The 17,663-nt window shown below is 37.2% G+C and overlaps 1 protein-coding gene and 1 pseudogene across 1 annotated transcript in view; one reads left to right on the top strand and one right to left on the bottom strand.

Annotated features, from left to right (window-relative positions):
- IGSF11 (immunoglobulin superfamily member 11) overlaps window positions 1-17,663 on the bottom strand; it is a 177,134-nt gene that overhangs the window by 68,528 nt on the left and 90,943 nt on the right. The window lies entirely within an intron of this gene.
- Window positions 2,056-3,938, top strand: LOC139438788 (serine/threonine-protein phosphatase 2A 56 kDa regulatory subunit gamma isoform-like; annotated as a pseudogene).

Here is a 17,663-nt window from a genome sequence, read left to right as displayed (position 1 = left end):
GATGAGCCTTCAGGTCCCAGGAAAAAACAGCATGTAACCAGGGTAAGCTAGTAGTTGTGACCTACACACAAGGGCCTAGTGGGTGTACTAGAGGAAGAAACACTTCTCTGATGTCCTTGGACTCTGTGATCTGAGATACAGAGGGGCCTCGTGGGTTTCTACTCTGGTTATCCAGCTCTTTCAAACCTGTCTCTGTTTCAGAGGGATGTTGAGCAACTAATCTCCAAAAGGACTCCAGAGATGGTGGAGGAATGTTTTCTTTGGCATGAGAAAAAAAATTATTAGAGCTTTGGATCAGCAAACAGAACATATAGAACATTCTACAGAGCAGCCACATTTCCGCAAAAACTTAGCTGCTCATAGGAGGGATTATGGAGAGATAGCAGAGAAGGAAGCTCCAGGAATTAGTCCCTCCACCAGAACTATTAAAAAGGGAGGAACTGTCAGAATCAACTATTTTGCAACTCCAGAGTCCAGTTAAGCTACCAGAGAAAAGTAGGAGGAAAAAGTTGGTAAATTATCGTAAAAACCAGTAAATTCTTCTCTCCACACTATGGTTACTAGGACCCATCCCCTATTCTCATGGCAGGCCACCCTGGGGTTCAGCCCTTGGCCAGCTTCCTGGTAACAGGAAGGGACATGAGAATCCTCTTCCCTAAGACCAGGGGTAGGCATGGACAATAGCTGATCATGGCTTTTCATGAGTTACTTCAGGTCATTGGGGGCCCAACTCTGAGGGCTGCCATTTTTCCAACATAGCCCACCAGAGGAGATTTAAAGATGGTATGTGCCTCCACAGCTATGAAGGATAGGTGAAGGGTTGCTTTGACTGGGCAGGTCAACAAAGTGCAGCTTTGGGAGCTGTAGAAAAAGATTCTGGCATTCTTCCTGGCCCCTCCCTCATCATCTTTCCAGGTCATTTGGAGCCAGTCCAAAAATCCTTTTGTGGGTGCCTGGTGTCCCTTTTGTGGGTGCTTGGTGTTGCTGTGGCTGAGAAAGAATGACTTGGGAATGACCTGTCTGGCTTGTCCTCCTCCTAGAATTTGCCCTCAAGTAAAAATCAGTGTGAGATAGTGAAATCAGTGGAAGAAACAATTGAGGCATACAGCCTGAATCAAAAGCTTCCCTGCTTTAAAATCCAGGGTAGGGAAAAGGTCTTTCTCCTGGAAATAGATGGGCCATTCAAACTCCAGTGCACAAGGGAACTTCAAAGCAACTAACAAGCACAATCCCAGGATAAGACAAAGAAAAGACAGGAGGACCCTGAACACAGCATTTGCCTTAAGAGGATCTTCCTGATAGGAGGGCTGATGCTAGAGTAAATCTGTCATTATCACCAGCCAGTTACAAAGTCAAGAAAGAGAAATCTCAGAGAATAAACTCCAGAGTTAACATAGTTAACATTTTAAAATATTAAAACATACAGTGTGCAACAAGATTGTTGAGAAATAAAAAGCATAACCTTGCAAAATATCTAACGAGCCACTCCTGCCCTGCTTCTGTAAATCAGCCTGTCAGGACACCGCCTTGCAGGAGAATATCAAACAAATGACTCCTGCCCCCTGCTTCTGTAATCTAACCATTCCTGCCCCCCACTTCTGTAAATCAGCCCACAAAAGCATGGCCTTGCTCCTGTATTCTGCTTCTGCAACCCTGCTTACAAAATTTCGCCTAGCAACACGTTAGCCAATGAGCAAAAGTCATGCTAATCCCACATAAAATCCTATATAAACCTATGAAAACTGAAAAAACGGGGTTCAGAATTTGGATATTGACTCTCCTCTGGGCCCACGCATAATAAATCTGTCCCTGTGCCTCTCCAAGTGCCATTCTGGGTTTTTCTGCCGCTCAGAACTCCTGGCTTTGCTGCAACAAGATTACAAGACCAAGAAACAGGAAATGATGGCCCATCCAAAGGAAGAGGATAAAATCTAGAAAACAACAAGAGAAGCTTTTTAATCAGAAGTTACATCAGTGTTGTGTTCTCTTTGCCTTTGTTTCCAATCCACTAGGTGACCTAAAGTGGAAGGAAGTAAAATGAGCTGCTTTAAGAAAATGGAATATATCAGACAAAATCGGAATGTGCTCACAGAGCCTATTTACCCAGAAGTTGTCCATGTTTGCAGTTAACATGTTTTGAACATTACCACCTTCCTCCAATCCTACAGGAGCAGAATTTGACCCAGGGGAAGATGAACCAATGTTCAAAGCAGGCTGGCCTCATCTACATCCTGTTTATGAATTTTTCGTAAGGTTTTTAGAGTCTCCAGATTTCCAACCTAATATACCAAAGAAATACATTGATCAAAAGTTTGTTCTATGGTCATGGCAGATGGGGTTCACTGCCATGCCAGTTGACCCTTCTTTGGAGCTGGAGTTTCTGCGTGATGGAGCTGGACTCAGATGGGATCTCTTTTCACAAGACTTTTATGCTACTTTACTGGAATTGTAGTTGGTGCTGGGGTTTAAGATATATCTAGGGGATTTGAATCTCTGGACTGACAACATGATAGCCAGGCCCTGACCTCAACAGACTTCAGCTCCTACACTCTGATTTATTGGACTTACTCCACTCAGCTAACATGGAGTTGAAGAATGTCAACCACCACACCACGGAGCCTAGAGTGCCTACAACAGAAAGCAGGAGGATTGCATCCAATATCCATGTGGAATCTAAACCCCCTCTTGACATAGATGTGGAATGGACACAACCAAGCCAAGGTCCACAGGAAGGAGGAATACAGTAAGGATCAGAGTGGACTTAATGATATTCTATTCATGAACTATTGTGGTTAAAAATCGAGAAAATGTGGCATTGATGTGGAAAAAGTGGTCATGGTGGCTGCTGGGTGCGGGGAAGGGGAGGAAGAGAAGAGATGTGGAGGCATTCTCGGGACTTGGGAGTTGTCCTGGGTGGTGCCCCAGGGACAACTGCTGGATGTTGTATGTCCTCCCATGGCCCACTGGATGGAACGAGGTAAAGTGTGGGCTATGGTGTGGAACACGGGACATGGGGTGCAGCGATGCCCGGAGAAGTACTCACCAGATGCAATGGATGCGACATGATGATGGGGGAAAGTGTTATTGGGGGTGGAGTGGTGGGGTGGGGGCGGTGGGGGCGAATGGGGACCTCATATTTTTTTAATGTAATATCTTTTTAAAAAATGAATAAATTGAGTAGAATTTGGGGAAAAAAAAAATAAAGGTCTATAGCCAAAAAAAAAAAAAAAGTTTGTATTGCAGCTTTAAAACTCTTGACAGTGAAGATCCTCAAGAGAGATTTTCTTAAAACCACCCTTCATGGATTCTATGAAAAATTCTTAGGTAGGCTTAAGAGCTTACAGCAGAAAACAAATAATATATTTTATAGGTGTATTTATGAAACAGAGCATCACAATGGCATAGCAGAATTTTTGGAAATATTGGGAAGTATAAGTAATGAATTTGCCTATTGACTAAAATAAGAGCACAAGATTTTATTGAAGGTGTTATTACCACTGCACAAAGTGAAGTTCGAGTGTCTATCACCCACTGCTGGTATACTGTGTAGTACAGTTTTTTAAAAAAGGACAATACCCTCACTGAGCTAGTGGTAATGGCACTTCTCAAATACTGGCCAAAGAGTCACAGCCCAAAAGAAATAATGTTCTTAAATGAATTAGAATAAATTTCAGATGTTATTGAATGATCGGAATTGGTCAAGATCATGGAGCTTCTTTTGAGGCAATTTGCCAAAGATTCTACCATCATGTTTCCATCCTTTGTACCACAACTCAAAGACCCCCTGGAACAAGATGATACATGACTTGATACACAATGCACTGAAACTCTTCATAGAGCTGAACCAAAAACTGTCTCATGGCTGCACTCAATAGTTCAAAGCAGAGTTCAAAGAGAAGTTTAAAATGAAAGAACTGCAAGAAGTATGCATGAAATAGAAAATCTAACCAAAAAAATCCTCAGGTACTAAAAAAGAGAGTAACATAAAAATGCTAAGAGTGTTTCATGAGTGTTTTTACCAGATAGGAATGTAGCTTCATCATGAGAGGGAAAGGAATTGATTTCACTAGCATTGTAAATGAAAATATCTGCAATAAAAAATACTTTTCAACTCTGAAAAAAAAAGTAATGATAAATCTACAGTTTTGGAATTGCAATGTATAAAGATATAATTGGTAACAAGTAAAAAAAGGTGGGGGGATGGAAGGGTATAGGGTATAGGAACACTGTATGTGCATACTACTGAAATAAAGTTGGCATCAAATCAAATATGATTGTTTTATGATTTAAGATGTTAAATTATAACTCCATGGTATGGGAAATAATGAAAAAATAAATCCATATGGAAATGAAAAGGGCTGTAATATGATACAATACAAAAAAAATTAAGTAAATATGAAATCAGGCATTAATGGAAAATATGAGGGAAAATGATATAAGAATTAGCAGAAGAAAGCGCTCCATTATTAGTGACCTTAAATATAGATTAAATTCTCTAGTCAAAAGGCAGAGAGTGGTAGAATAGCTTAAAAGAAAAAACAATGACTCAACTATATGCTGTCTACAAGAAACTTATCTTAAAGACACAAGTAGGTTGAAAGTGAAAGAATAGAAAAATATATACCATTCAAGTAGTAAACAAAAGAGAGCTGGGATAACTATACTAATATCAGATAAAACAGATTTTAATTTTTAAAAAAGGTTATGAAAGACAAAGATGATCATTATATACTGAGAAAATAAGTCAATTCAACAGGAAGACATAACAAGTACAAATATTTATAGACCTAACATCAGCAGAGCACCGGAAAATATGAAGCAAATACTGACAAATTTGAAGGAAGAAATTGATGGTTTTATATTAGCAATAGAAGTTAATGTACCACTTTCAATAATGGCTAGAATATAAAGACAGAAATTAATAAGGAAATACAAGAATTGAATGATATTCTAAGCCAACTAGACCTAATACATATATACACATGCACACACAAACACATACACACGCACACACCACTTCACCCACCAAGAACAGAATACATTCTTCCTGAGGGCTCATGATCACGTATCAAGATAAACCATATCTTATGTCACAAAACAATCCCAACAAATTAAAAAATATTGAAATCACACAATGCATCTTCTCCAATCCAAAATGGAATGAAGATACAAATATACAACAAGGGGAGAAATGGAAAATTCACAAGTATGTGGAAATCAAACAAGATATTTTTAAACAACCAATGGGTAAAACAAGAAATCACAGGGAAATTAGGAAATATTTTGAGGCAAATGAAAATGAAAAAGAAAATACAACATACCAAAACTTACTGGATGCAGCAAAAGCAGTGTTAAAAGATAAATTTATAGCTCTGAATGCTTACATTAAAAAAGAGTTAAAAACAGATACCTAACTTTAAAATGGGAAGAAACTAAAACCAAAGTAAGTAGAAGGAAGGAGCAACAAAGACTAGAGCAGAGATTAATGAAATAGACAATTTTAAAACAATAGAAAAAATAGGAAGCTGAAGGGCAAGAGAGATCCAAGATGGTACAGTAGGGAGCAGCCGGGTACACTTGTCCTCCAGAAGCAGCAGGAAGGCAGGCAGACTGCAGGGCATGAGGAAAGTGGCAGGGCAACCAGTAGGGGTGGCCAGCAAGTACAGCCCAGCCAGGTGTTAGGTGAGTAGCAGGGCTAAGGGCCAGTGGTGTGGATGACAGTAAGGAAGGGTCTAGTCAGACACAGATGGCCTGAGGAAAGACTGGTTTCCTTGTTTTTTCTCTTCCTTTTTTTTTTAAGATTTATTTTTTACTTATTTCTCTCCCTTCCCCCTGCCCCAACCAGTTGTCTGCTCTCTGTATCCATTCACTGAGTGTTCTTTTGTGACTGCTTCTGTTTCTTTTTTTGTTGCGTCATCTTGTTGTGTCAGCTCTCCGTGTGTGCGGCACCATTCTTGGGCAGGCTGCACTCTTTTTGCACTGGGCGGCTCTCCTTACGGGGCACACTCCTTGCGCATGGAGATCCCCTACGCGGCGGACACCCCTGCATGGCACAGCACTCCTTGCGCACATCAGCACTGCGCGTGGGCCAGCTCCACACAGGTCAAGGAGGCCCGGGGTTTGAACTGCAGACCTTCCATGTGGTAGGTGGACACCCTATCCATTGGACTAAGTCTGCTTCTCTCTTCCTTTTTTTTTTCCCTTTTCCTCTTTTTTTTTTTTTCTTTTTTTCAGTTAAACACAGACAATTCTAAAGATTTAAAATAAGCAGAACCAAGTGTCAAAGAGAACACAAAGTCAACAACAATAAAACCCTAGGCAAGAGAGAAAAACTGACCAATGGAGTAAATCCATCAAGATAAACATGTCTACACATCAGCAAAATATTACAAGCCATACTAAGTAACAGAAAGATATAACCCAGTCAAGGAACAAACTAAAAAACCAGAGGAGACACAGAATTTATAATAACTAATCAAAGATGTACACACAAATCTCCTAAATCAATTCAAGGAGATGAATAAAGAAATAAAGGGTATTAAGAGGATACTGGGTGAGCATACAGAATAAATTTAAACATACATTTTTTAAAAAAACAGATCTTATGGTAATGAAAGGCACAGTAGGATAAATTAAAAATACACTAGAATCACACAACAAAAGATTTGAACAGGCAGAGAAAAGAATTAGCGAATTAGAAGATAGGACATGGGGAGAGGGAAGAAGAGATGTGATGTGGTGGCATTTTCAGAACTTGGAGTTGTCCTGGGTGGTAGTGCAGGGACAGTTACTGGACACTGTATGTCCTCCCATGGCCCACTGGGTGGACTGGGGGAGAGTGTAAACTATAATGTGGACCATTGACCATGTGGTACAGCAGTGCTCAGTGATATATTCACCAAGTGCAATGAATGTCCCATGATGATGGAGGAGGTTGTTGTTATGGGAGGAGTGGGGTGAGGGAGGTGGGGGGGTATATGAGGACCTCATATTTTTTAATGTAACATTAAAAAAAAAAAGACAAAGAAATTTTTTTAAAAAGAAGGAGATAGGACATCTGAAATTGCCAAGACAGAAGAATAGAGAGGGAAAAAAATGGAAAAAACTGAGCAGGGACTCAGGGAATTGAATGACAGCATGAAAAACACAAGCATACACATTATGGGTGTCCCAGAGGGAGAAGATAAGGGAAACAGGGCAGAAAGAGTGCTTGAAGAAATGATTGTCAAATATTTCCCAACTGTTTTCATGGACATGGATGTACAAAGTATTCCAAACTGAATAAATCCTAACAGATCTCTGAGACACATACTAATCAGACTGTCAAATACCAAAGATGAAGAAAGAATCCTGAAAGCAACTAGAGAAAAGACATCCATCACCTATAAGGGATGCTCAACAAGATTAAGTGCTTGTTTCTCATCTAAAACTATGGAAGTGAGAAGGCGGTGGTATGACGTATTTAAGTTATTGAAAGAGAAAAACTGCCAGCCAAGAATTCTCTATCCAGCAAAATAATCCTTCAAAACTGAAAGAGATTAAAATATTTGCAGATAAACATAAATTGAGAGAATTTGTGAATAAAAGTCCTGCTCTACCAGAAATACTAAGGGGTAGCCTGCAGGCTGAAAGAAGAAGACAGGACAAAGTGTGTTGGAGGAAAGAGTACAAAGGAGGATTATTAGTAACCGTAGCTAAAAGCATAAGAGAAAGAAAAATAAGATATAACATATGGAAGCCTAGAGATAAAATGGTTGAAGTAAGTACTGTATTTACAGTAACAACATTGAATGTTAATGGATTAAACTCCCCAGTTAAGAGAAACATATTGGAAGAATGGATTAAAAAAATATGATCCACCTATATGCTATCTATAAGAAACTCACCTTAGTCCCAAGGACACAAATAGGTTACAAGTGAAAGGATGGAAAGTTATTTTCCACACATACTACCAGTAACCAAAAAAGAGCTAGGGTAGCTACACTAATATCAGACAAAATAGACCTTAAATGCAAAACTGGTGAAAGAGACAGAGGATGACATTAAATATTAAGAAAAGGGGCAACCTACTAAGAAAAAAGAACAATCATAAATATGCATGCAACTAACCAGGGAGCCCCAGAACACGTGAAACAAATATTGGCAAAACTAAGGGGAGAAAGAGACTCCTCTACAACAAAAGTGGGGGACTTCAATACACAATTCTCAGCAATAGAACATCTAGAAAGAGGATCAATAAAGAAACATCTTGAAAAACAAGCAAAGGAACTAGACCTAAAAGACATGTACAGAACATTGCAACACAAATGAGCAGGATATACATTCTTCTTCAGTGCTCATGGATCATTCTGCAAAACAGACCACATGATAGGTCATAAAACAAGTCTCAATGATTTAGAAAGATTGAAATTATACAAAGAACTTTGACTACAACAAAATAAAGCTGGAAATCAATAATGGGTGAAGAACTAGAAAATTCACAAATATACAGAAGTTGAATGACACACTATTAAACAATCAATGGGTCAAGGAGGAAATTACAAGAAAAATAAGTTAATATCTCAAGATGAATGGGAATGAGAAGACAACATATCAAAACTTATGGAATGAGGGAAATTTATAGCCCTAAAGGCCTACATTAAAAAAGAAGAGCTAAAATCAAAGCTACAACTGCACATCTGGAAGAACTAGAAAAAGAACAAACTAACCCCAAAGTAGACAAAAGGAAAGACATAACAAAGATTAGAGCAGTATTAAATGAAATTGAGAATCAAAAAAACAACAGAATTAAACCCAAAAGCTGGTGTTTTGAGAAGATTAAAAAAATTGACAATACCTTAGCTAGACTAACAGAGAAAAAAAGAGAAGATGAAAATAAATAAAATCAGAAATGAGGGAGGGAACATCACTATTGACTCCACAGAAATAAAAATCATAAGACACACTATGAAAAACTGTATTCCAACAAGTTGGACAACTTAGATGAAATGGACAAGTTCCTAGAAACACATGAACAACCTACACTTTTGAAAGAAGAAATATAAGACCTGAACAGACCAATCACTACTAATGAAGTTGAATCAGAAACCTCCCAGCCAAATAAGACCAGGACCAGATGGCTTCACAGGTGGACTCTACCAATCATTGCAAAAAGAACTAATACCAATCCTATTCAAACTCTTCAAAAAAAAACTACAAACAACTGAAGAGGAGGGAACATTACCTAACTCATTATATGAAACCAATATCACCCTAACACAAAATCCAGATAAAGATGCTAAAAGAAAATTACAGACCAATCTCTCTAATGAACTTAGATGCAAAAATCCTCAATAAAATGCTTGCAAATCAAATTTGACAACACATTATATAAATTATACACCATGACCAAGTGGGTTTTATCTCAGATAAGCAAGGATAGTACAACACATGAAAATCAATTAGTGTAATACATTATATTAACAGATTAAAGTAGAAAAATTACATGATCATCTGTATCGATGCAGAAAAGGCATTTGATAAAATTCAACATCCTTTCTTGATAAAAAACGCATTGAAAGATAGGAATAGAAGGAAACTTCCTCAACATGATAAAGGACATATATGAAAAACTCACAGCTAACATCATATGAAAGATTAAAAGCTTTCCTTCAAAGACCTGCAACAAGTCAAGAATGCCCACAGTCACCACTCTTATTCAACATTATAACAGAAGTGCTTGCTAGAGCAGTTAGGCAAGAAAAAGAAAAGAAACAAAAGGCATACAAATTGGAAAGGAAGAAGTAAAACTTTCACTATTTGCAGAGGACATGATCTTATATAGAGAAAATCCTAAAAAATCTACTAAATATTAATATAACAAGTCCAGCAAAGTGGCAGGATATAAGATCAATGCAAAAAAATATACATATATAGTGTTTCTCTACACTAAGAATGAGCAATCTGAGAGTGAAATCAAGAAAAACTAAAAAATTAAATATCTAGGAATAAATTTAACTAAGAATGTAAAGGACTTGTACACAGAAAAACTACACAACATTGCTAAAAGAATTCAAAGGGGACCTAAGTAAGTGGAAGAATATTCTGTGTTCATGGACTGGAAGACTAAATAAATATCAAAATGTCAATTCTATCCAAACTGATTTACAGATTCAACACAATCCCAATAAAAATCCTAACATCCCTTTTACAGAAATGGAAAGGCCAATTATCAATTTTTTTGGAAGGGTAAAGAACCCTGAACAGCCAAAAATGTCTTTAAAAAGTATGAAGTTGGAGAACTCACACTTGATGACTTCAAAGCACATTACAAAGCTACAGGGGTCAAATCTGCATGGTCAGGCACAAGGATAGACACATAATAACCATTGGAACCTATCTGCAAATTCAGAAATAAAACCACTTATTTCACTGGGCAGATAAAGAGACTGCTAGGTGCAAAATAGCTTGCACTTAATTAGTTAACAATAGAAGAATCCAATAAATGAATAAGTGGATAAATTTGAGGATTTAGAGATGAAGTCTGTTGCCTCAGGTTGGATACCAATGAAAGAACATCATTAATAAAGTTTCATGAAAAAAGTAGCTGTTGAGTTGAGGGTTACAACAATGCCACATCATCTACAATTTTCAAGGCTTCAACATTTTTATCAAGGCACCAAAAAGGAGAAATGACAGGGGCCCAGGTCTATCGTTTTAGGCCTGGGTTTCCTGAAGTAACAATCTGTTTCCTCACTGCCACCTCTCCTCTTGAAACTATACAATGGGGGCCACCACCTCTCCTATGCAGAAGTGATCAATAAAGAGGAAAATGACATTGAGCACAGAGATCTGAACCATCCATCAACTGTATATTCCACTCCTCAGTTATAAAATATTTCTTACAATATTTATGACCACTCTAACAATATACCTCAAGATGTATATATATAAATACACACATTACATATATTTAACAGTAACAACTGAAATGCCCAAAGAATAAGAGCTGTATCAGAGAAGCAGCTCAGTTTTAAAACTCAACAGTTTTTCAACTTAAAACAATCATTTCCTATTTTTTAATTAGGAGCTGATAGGAAGTGCCTCTCAATGTTCAGACACCAATATCTAGTGGCAAGCCCATTAGACAAAACTATTATATCATGCTGGCTCTGTAACTGAGATGGTGTTATGGTTTAAAAAACAAACAAAAACAGCCATTCAGGCAATATTTATGAACTTTGCCATTCAGGCAATAGATATGTACTTCGATAGAAACATAAGTGCACTCTCCAGTAAATCCAGTGGTAAGGTGGTACTTTTAGTGAGTCAGCTTAATTCAAAGAGTGGTGTACAACTTTTTAATTTCTCAATTTTATACTCTAGAGCAGAATAAAAAGGATTTAAATTTTATAGATTGTTCCAATCTTACCTAATTTATTAACTTACATTTCTATGATTTATTCAACAGTTTACTTTGATATCTGCATTTCTACCTTAAATGAGTACTGTATTCATAAGAATATCAATTTCCCAAAAATCAAGTCAGTGACCAGATGGCATTTGCACTTTTTTGTTCTCCTGGCCTACTTTCATTAACTTAAAAATTTAAACATCTGTTCGAAAGTGTTTATTTTGGATGGTTTTTTTGTGCCACCCTTAAGATTCCCTATGGCGCAAACTGATTACAGATACTTGCAATTTGCATGTAAAAATAAAGGCAAGGGCGTAAGGTAAACCTTAGAAGCTTGATGTCATTTTAATGTTTGATTTTTATTTGTAGCTTTTCAAATGTTAAAAGAGTGGTGTGACCTTAAATATCATCTAGTCTAATCTCTACATTTCATAAATGAAAAAACTTGGGCCCGTAACAGGGACAGACATAGATAGTGTCACTCCTTTGTTAAAAGAGTGGTGTGACCTTAAATATCATCTAGTCTAATCTCTACATTTCATAAATGAAAAAACTTGGGCCCGTAACAGGGACAGACATAGATAGTGTCACTCCTTAATCACCAAATGAGTGTTAGTTCCATTATATTAGACTTGTTGCACAAAAGACAGAATCTCAAATATTTGCTTCTATTTTTTCCACTCTTATTTATTCCATTACTCTCTTTGTACGTTTACCAAACAGTAGACGAGTAAAGCAAATGGCTCTGAAATCAATATATTCCAACAATATCTAAAAGATTTATTTATTTTAAAGATTTTGTATGGAAAGAAGTGATTAGAAATTGCTATTAGTGATTTTTTAAATTTCGGTTTTATCTATGTTTCACGTTTCCCCACCTTTCACTATATAGGCCACAATCCCAATTAAAATTCAATATTTATTCCCTAAATTGGAAAAGTAATCTTTGGCATTAATGTTTCAGGATGAGCTCAAATTAAATAAAAGAGCTTAAAAAATTTAGTATCATAGGGAGATTATCTTAAAGATATCTTGCTACAGTTATTGCCAGGATTTTCCACTTAAAATAATCTAATTGCATTGTATTTTAAAAATCAAATGTACTTTTTTAAAGGTATAGCATGAATGTAAGAATTGAATTAGATGAAAAGCATGAAAGCATAAAATATATAAATCATGTATTATGACTACATACAACTGAAGCTTGATTATAAGAAGGAGAAGTTCTGCAGAAATCTACAAGGAACTCAACAGCTATTTAAGAAGTAGAACTCAAAGAGTTTGATTGTGGTAAAAAAAAAATCATCTGGTCTAGATCATATAAATGAAGCTTAAGTCTAACATTGTTGAAGATGACTGATATTACTGAAATGGTTAAGATAAGAAAGTTGTCACGAAATATTATTAAAAAGATATATTAAAACTTCTACTACCCTGGTTCCATACTGTCCCTCCCATTATAAATAACTAAAAAACTGAGCAAAATTTATGAAGGAACTGTTTTCAGAAGTCAGAAGAGTGTCACTGCAGGACTTACAAGGACAGCCCCAAGACTGGCCCATTCTTCTACCTGGAGGCACATTCCAGACTTAGTATAGAAAGGAAGAAACAACCAAAAGAGATTACCACAGGCTCACTAAGCTAAGAAGGCAGAGACTGAAGTTTGGGACTTCTGAGGTGAATGAATCTGTGGAGTAGGCTATCAGAGAGTAGGCACTAGGAAAAGAAGAAGTTTGCGGGGAGCTGGTGTAGCTCAAGTGGCTGAGCACTGACATACTACATATGAGGTCCCAGGTTCATTGCTGGCCCCTGTACCTTTAAAAAAAAAAAAAAAAAAACCAAGCTGGGGAAAAAGAAAAAGCTCCAGAAATCTGTATCACAAGAAGCAATGTGACCCATAATTAATGGATCAATAAAAACCAACCCAGAGATGACAAAGATATTAGAATTAGTAGATAAGCACTTCAAAATAACTATTTTTTTTTATGGTATAAATGAACATTTAATCAATAAACTGAAGAACATCTAAACAATATGGATAATAAAATAGGAAATGGTTCAATTCATGTGTTTCTTAAACTCCATTTATGTACTAAACACTAAAGAGAATTCAACAACAGCATGAAACATGAGGACATAGTCTATATAACATGGGCTAAATTATATAATATATATTATTGGCACTATAAAGAAAATACAAGCCAATTCCAAAATATCTATTTCTATCAAACTAAAGGCATACACACAAAATTTACAGAATATTAAAGTTCAGCTATAATATATGCAATATTCTGTTTTTTCTAAGGAAAATCAAGTAGATGCCAATACAGTGTGTATTAACATTTATAATGATATATATATATACACATACATATATATGTGTGTGTGTGTATGTATATCCATGTATTTTTAGGAAGTACTGGGGATTGAACCCGGGACCTCGTGCATAGGAAGCAGGCACTCAACTACTGAGCTACATCACTCCCCTGTGGTCTTACTTTAAAAAAAAAAAAGTTATTAGTAATGATTTAAAACAACTTTAAGTAAACAGGTAAGAAATTATGTTTCACCAAGTTAGAAATTACAAGCAACAGATGTCTAAAAGATATTTTATACAAAGACCTTTCTTCTTTTGGGATGCATAAATTAAATACCACAAAGTTCAGTTTTTATAACATAAACTTAGTAAAAAAGCTCAAAGAATTCTTGTTAAATCAGTAACATCAAACTTAGCTGAGATTATTAAATTCAATACCCTTTCAATACTTTTTCATATCCAAAAATAGCTTAATTTATATTCTAACTCTTTAAAACCTCCCTAAATACATTACAGTAGAAGTAACATGAAGTAACTGGAATAACCTTTACCTCTTTCTGTTGTAACTGATTTCAGTAACTTGTAGACTGCTGCTTTATTTGAAGTTCTGATGCTTCATGCTTCTCTTCTAGATCTGCACAAAGTGTTTTAAGTCTTTCATTCTCTGATCTTAAGACTGAATGAATGGCTTCAATTTCCTCTCTCCTAGAGTTAGGTAATTCTGCTTCCACTTCCTCTGTCCCCTCCATCAGCATATCCTTTGTAAAGTTTGAAATCGGGCCAGTGAGGGAAGACAGGCTCCCCCCACTTGACCCAAAGATTGGCCCAAGACAGGGAGCTGAGGCCACCAAGCCAGGAAGACATTGCTGTGGGTCAAAGAAGTATGTGGTCTGCTCCAAAGAAAGCATCCAACGTCATCTGACAATCCCACCAAGTGTCCTCGAACTGCTGCCTTGACAGTTGGAATGAAAACACAGGGTTCCATAACATATTGAGGGGTTCCTAGGCCAACATCGGCCTCGAGGCACCCACCAACTGCTCGGCTCTGCCCACGAAGGCCTGGCCTGGGACTTTACCACAGGCCAGCCACCAGGGACACGGCCCTGCGAAGCCTCTTATCCCCACAACTTCCCTCTGTCCGAGTGGGCCCCTTTTCCTCTCCTTTAATGACTTTCCCTGTTTGGTGGGCAACTCCTGCCACCCTGATGCCGGCAGCCATGACACCCGCCCTGAAAGCAGCGCAAGATCCAAAATAACTATTTCAAATATGTTTAAGGATTTAAGGGAAGATATTGACTTAATGATTGAACAGATTTTTAAAAGTCAGTAGGGATTTTCCTATAAAAACAAATAAAATAGAAATTCTGAAAATGAAAAAAAATGCAACATTAGTATTTTAAGTCATGGAATAGGCTTAACAGCAGATTGGACACTGCATAAGAAAAGTGAACTTAGAGATGGGGTAAAGAAATCATCTAAACCGAAATACAAACAGAAAAAACATTGAAAAAAATTAGCAGGATCTCACTGACATGTGGAACAAGTGGTATAAATAAGTGTAATTGGAGTCTAAGGAGAAAATTAAAGAGAAAACAGAGCAAATATGTGATGAAATAATCATCAAACTTCTTCCAAACTTGATTGTAAAAATCAATCCTGAAAGATCAGGAAATGGATCTCCCATTTACCACATAGGAGGTCCAAGTTTCAATGCCCAGGGCCTCCTGATGAGAGCAGGCTGGCCCACGGGGTGAGCTGCCCCCCAGAGAGTGCTGCCCCTTGCAGGAGTGCTGCCCCACGCAGGAGTGCCACCCCTGAACAGGAGGGCCAGCCAATGTGGAGAGCTGGCACAGCAAGATGACGCAACAAGAGACACAGAGGAGAGACAATATGAGACATAGCAGAACAGGAAGCAGAGGTGGCACAAGAGAATGAACACCTCTCTTCTACTCCAAAGGGTCCCAGATCGATTCCTGGAGCCGACTAATGAGAATACAAGCAGACATAGAAGAACACACAACGAATGGACACAGAAAGCAGACAGGGTGGGGGGGATTTTTTTAAAAAATCAACCCACAGATCAAAGGAGCTCAACAAAACCCAGGCAGTATAAACCAGAGAAAACATCATCCAAGCACATCAAGTTCAAACAGATAAAACCAAAGATTAAAAGAAAATCTTACTGTTTTCCTATGACCCTGAAATATCTGGGATGCAGATAAAGTAATGCTTAAAGGGAAAGTCATGGCCCTAAATGCCTGTGTTAGAAAATGGGATAATAAAACAAATAAAATACAAAACAGGTGTTAATGTTAACAATCAGGAGCAAAAATAAAGAAAAATTAATGTTCGTTAAATGGACAGATTAGCAAGAATGACTATTTAACCTAAGTAAAGAAGCCCAACACTTACTATAAGGAAAATTAGCTATAACTTCATATTTTAATGTAAAAATTTTAAAGTATAACAGACCTAAAGAAGAATCCACAAATAAGCATATGTCTCAATGATTTCTCAGGAAGAAAGCAGCGATGTAACCACCAAAGGATGTAACAGACAGAACATTCCCAGAACTCTTCTTTGCGCCCTTTCCAGTCACTACCTTCCCTCATTTAATAATTGTGCCTATTTTTTAACTTTATATAAATAGAATCTTAGTGTGTATATTCTTTTCTGTGTTTGCTCAGATTTTTATTTGAAGATGTATCTAGGCTTTATAGTTTATTTCTATTGCTGTATTGTATTTTATTAAGGACTCTGCCACAATTTAGTCATCCATTCCATTGTTACAGGCATTTGGGTTATTCCCACATGCATTGCTATAGAACCAAGATCTTAGAAAATATGCACACCCTAAAAACCAGAAATTCCATTCCACACACACATACTATATTAAATATAATTATAAATGTATTGTGAAAATGCTTTGCAAGTGGTAAAATATAAAATGTAAGTTATGGTACCAGATAGCTGAACCAGATCAACTCCTATTTTGCTGCAAAGAACCTTGCACATACAAGACACTCAATAAATGCCTTTTGTACTAAAAATGATAGTCACCTTTGCTCTCAAAAAGTGACTATGTAAGAACTACTTTGTACTCAGAAGTCATCTTAAAAAGATCACGGAAGGAAAGAGGAGGAGAATAATCTGTAGGAAATCTGCTGGATCAAGTCAGGTCACAAGGAGTTATGTCTATGTAAAGACTAGAGACCTCCCTCAGAAAGAAATGGATACTAAAACAGCAAGTTGAATTCCAAAACACCAGATATAATAGCTCTGAGAAAATGAGAGCTAAAGGTAGCCCTTAGAACTTTCAGGCAGTGTTTTAGGTGGCCAGAAATTCAAGTTAAGGGAAGAAGTCTATGTGCTGAAGCTCTAATCTGAGAAAAAGGATAATGGTTAATGAGGAGGATCAGTGTTGGGTGCCATACTATACGGAATTATTTATCCTGTTCTCTAGCTCAACCTAAAGGAATTTATCCCTAGCTTAAGAGGACATTAATAAGAACTGGAAAAAGCAAGAGTTATATTTAAAGGCATGGAAGGAAGGAAGGAGAGGAAAGAAGTGAGGGAAGAAAGGAGGGGAAAGAGAGAGAAAGAGGGAAGGTCTTGAGCAAGCAAGCAAGCAAGAAAAAAAGAAAGGGAAAGAAAGCAAAAAGATCCTGGTAAACCACATTTTAAAAAAGCCACACTCTGGCCCCAGCTCAACTAGAGTAGCCATCAGGGCACACCGTTCACAAAAGGCATCAGAGTCCAAGGAAAACGTTAATAGCTACCACAATTAGCAGCCCCAAGAATCTGGGGAACATAAAAACAAATGTTTTTACCTAGATTCTGTTAATAGTAGTAAATGTCAAAAACTGCTTAATGCCTCTGTTATGATTATTAACACTTGCTCTCTGCCCTTCCCTGGGGTTGTTTTGGCCACCTGGGAAAAAAAAGAAGTTAGGC

Source organism: Dasypus novemcinctus, chromosome 4, assembly GCF_030445035.2.
Source record: "Dasypus novemcinctus isolate mDasNov1 chromosome 4, mDasNov1.1.hap2, whole genome shotgun sequence".
Taxonomy (NCBI): Eukaryota; Metazoa; Chordata; class Mammalia; order Cingulata; family Dasypodidae; genus Dasypus; species Dasypus novemcinctus.
The sequence above is the reverse complement of the archived record's forward strand: the minus strand, read 5'-3'. Positions and strand labels throughout refer to the sequence as shown.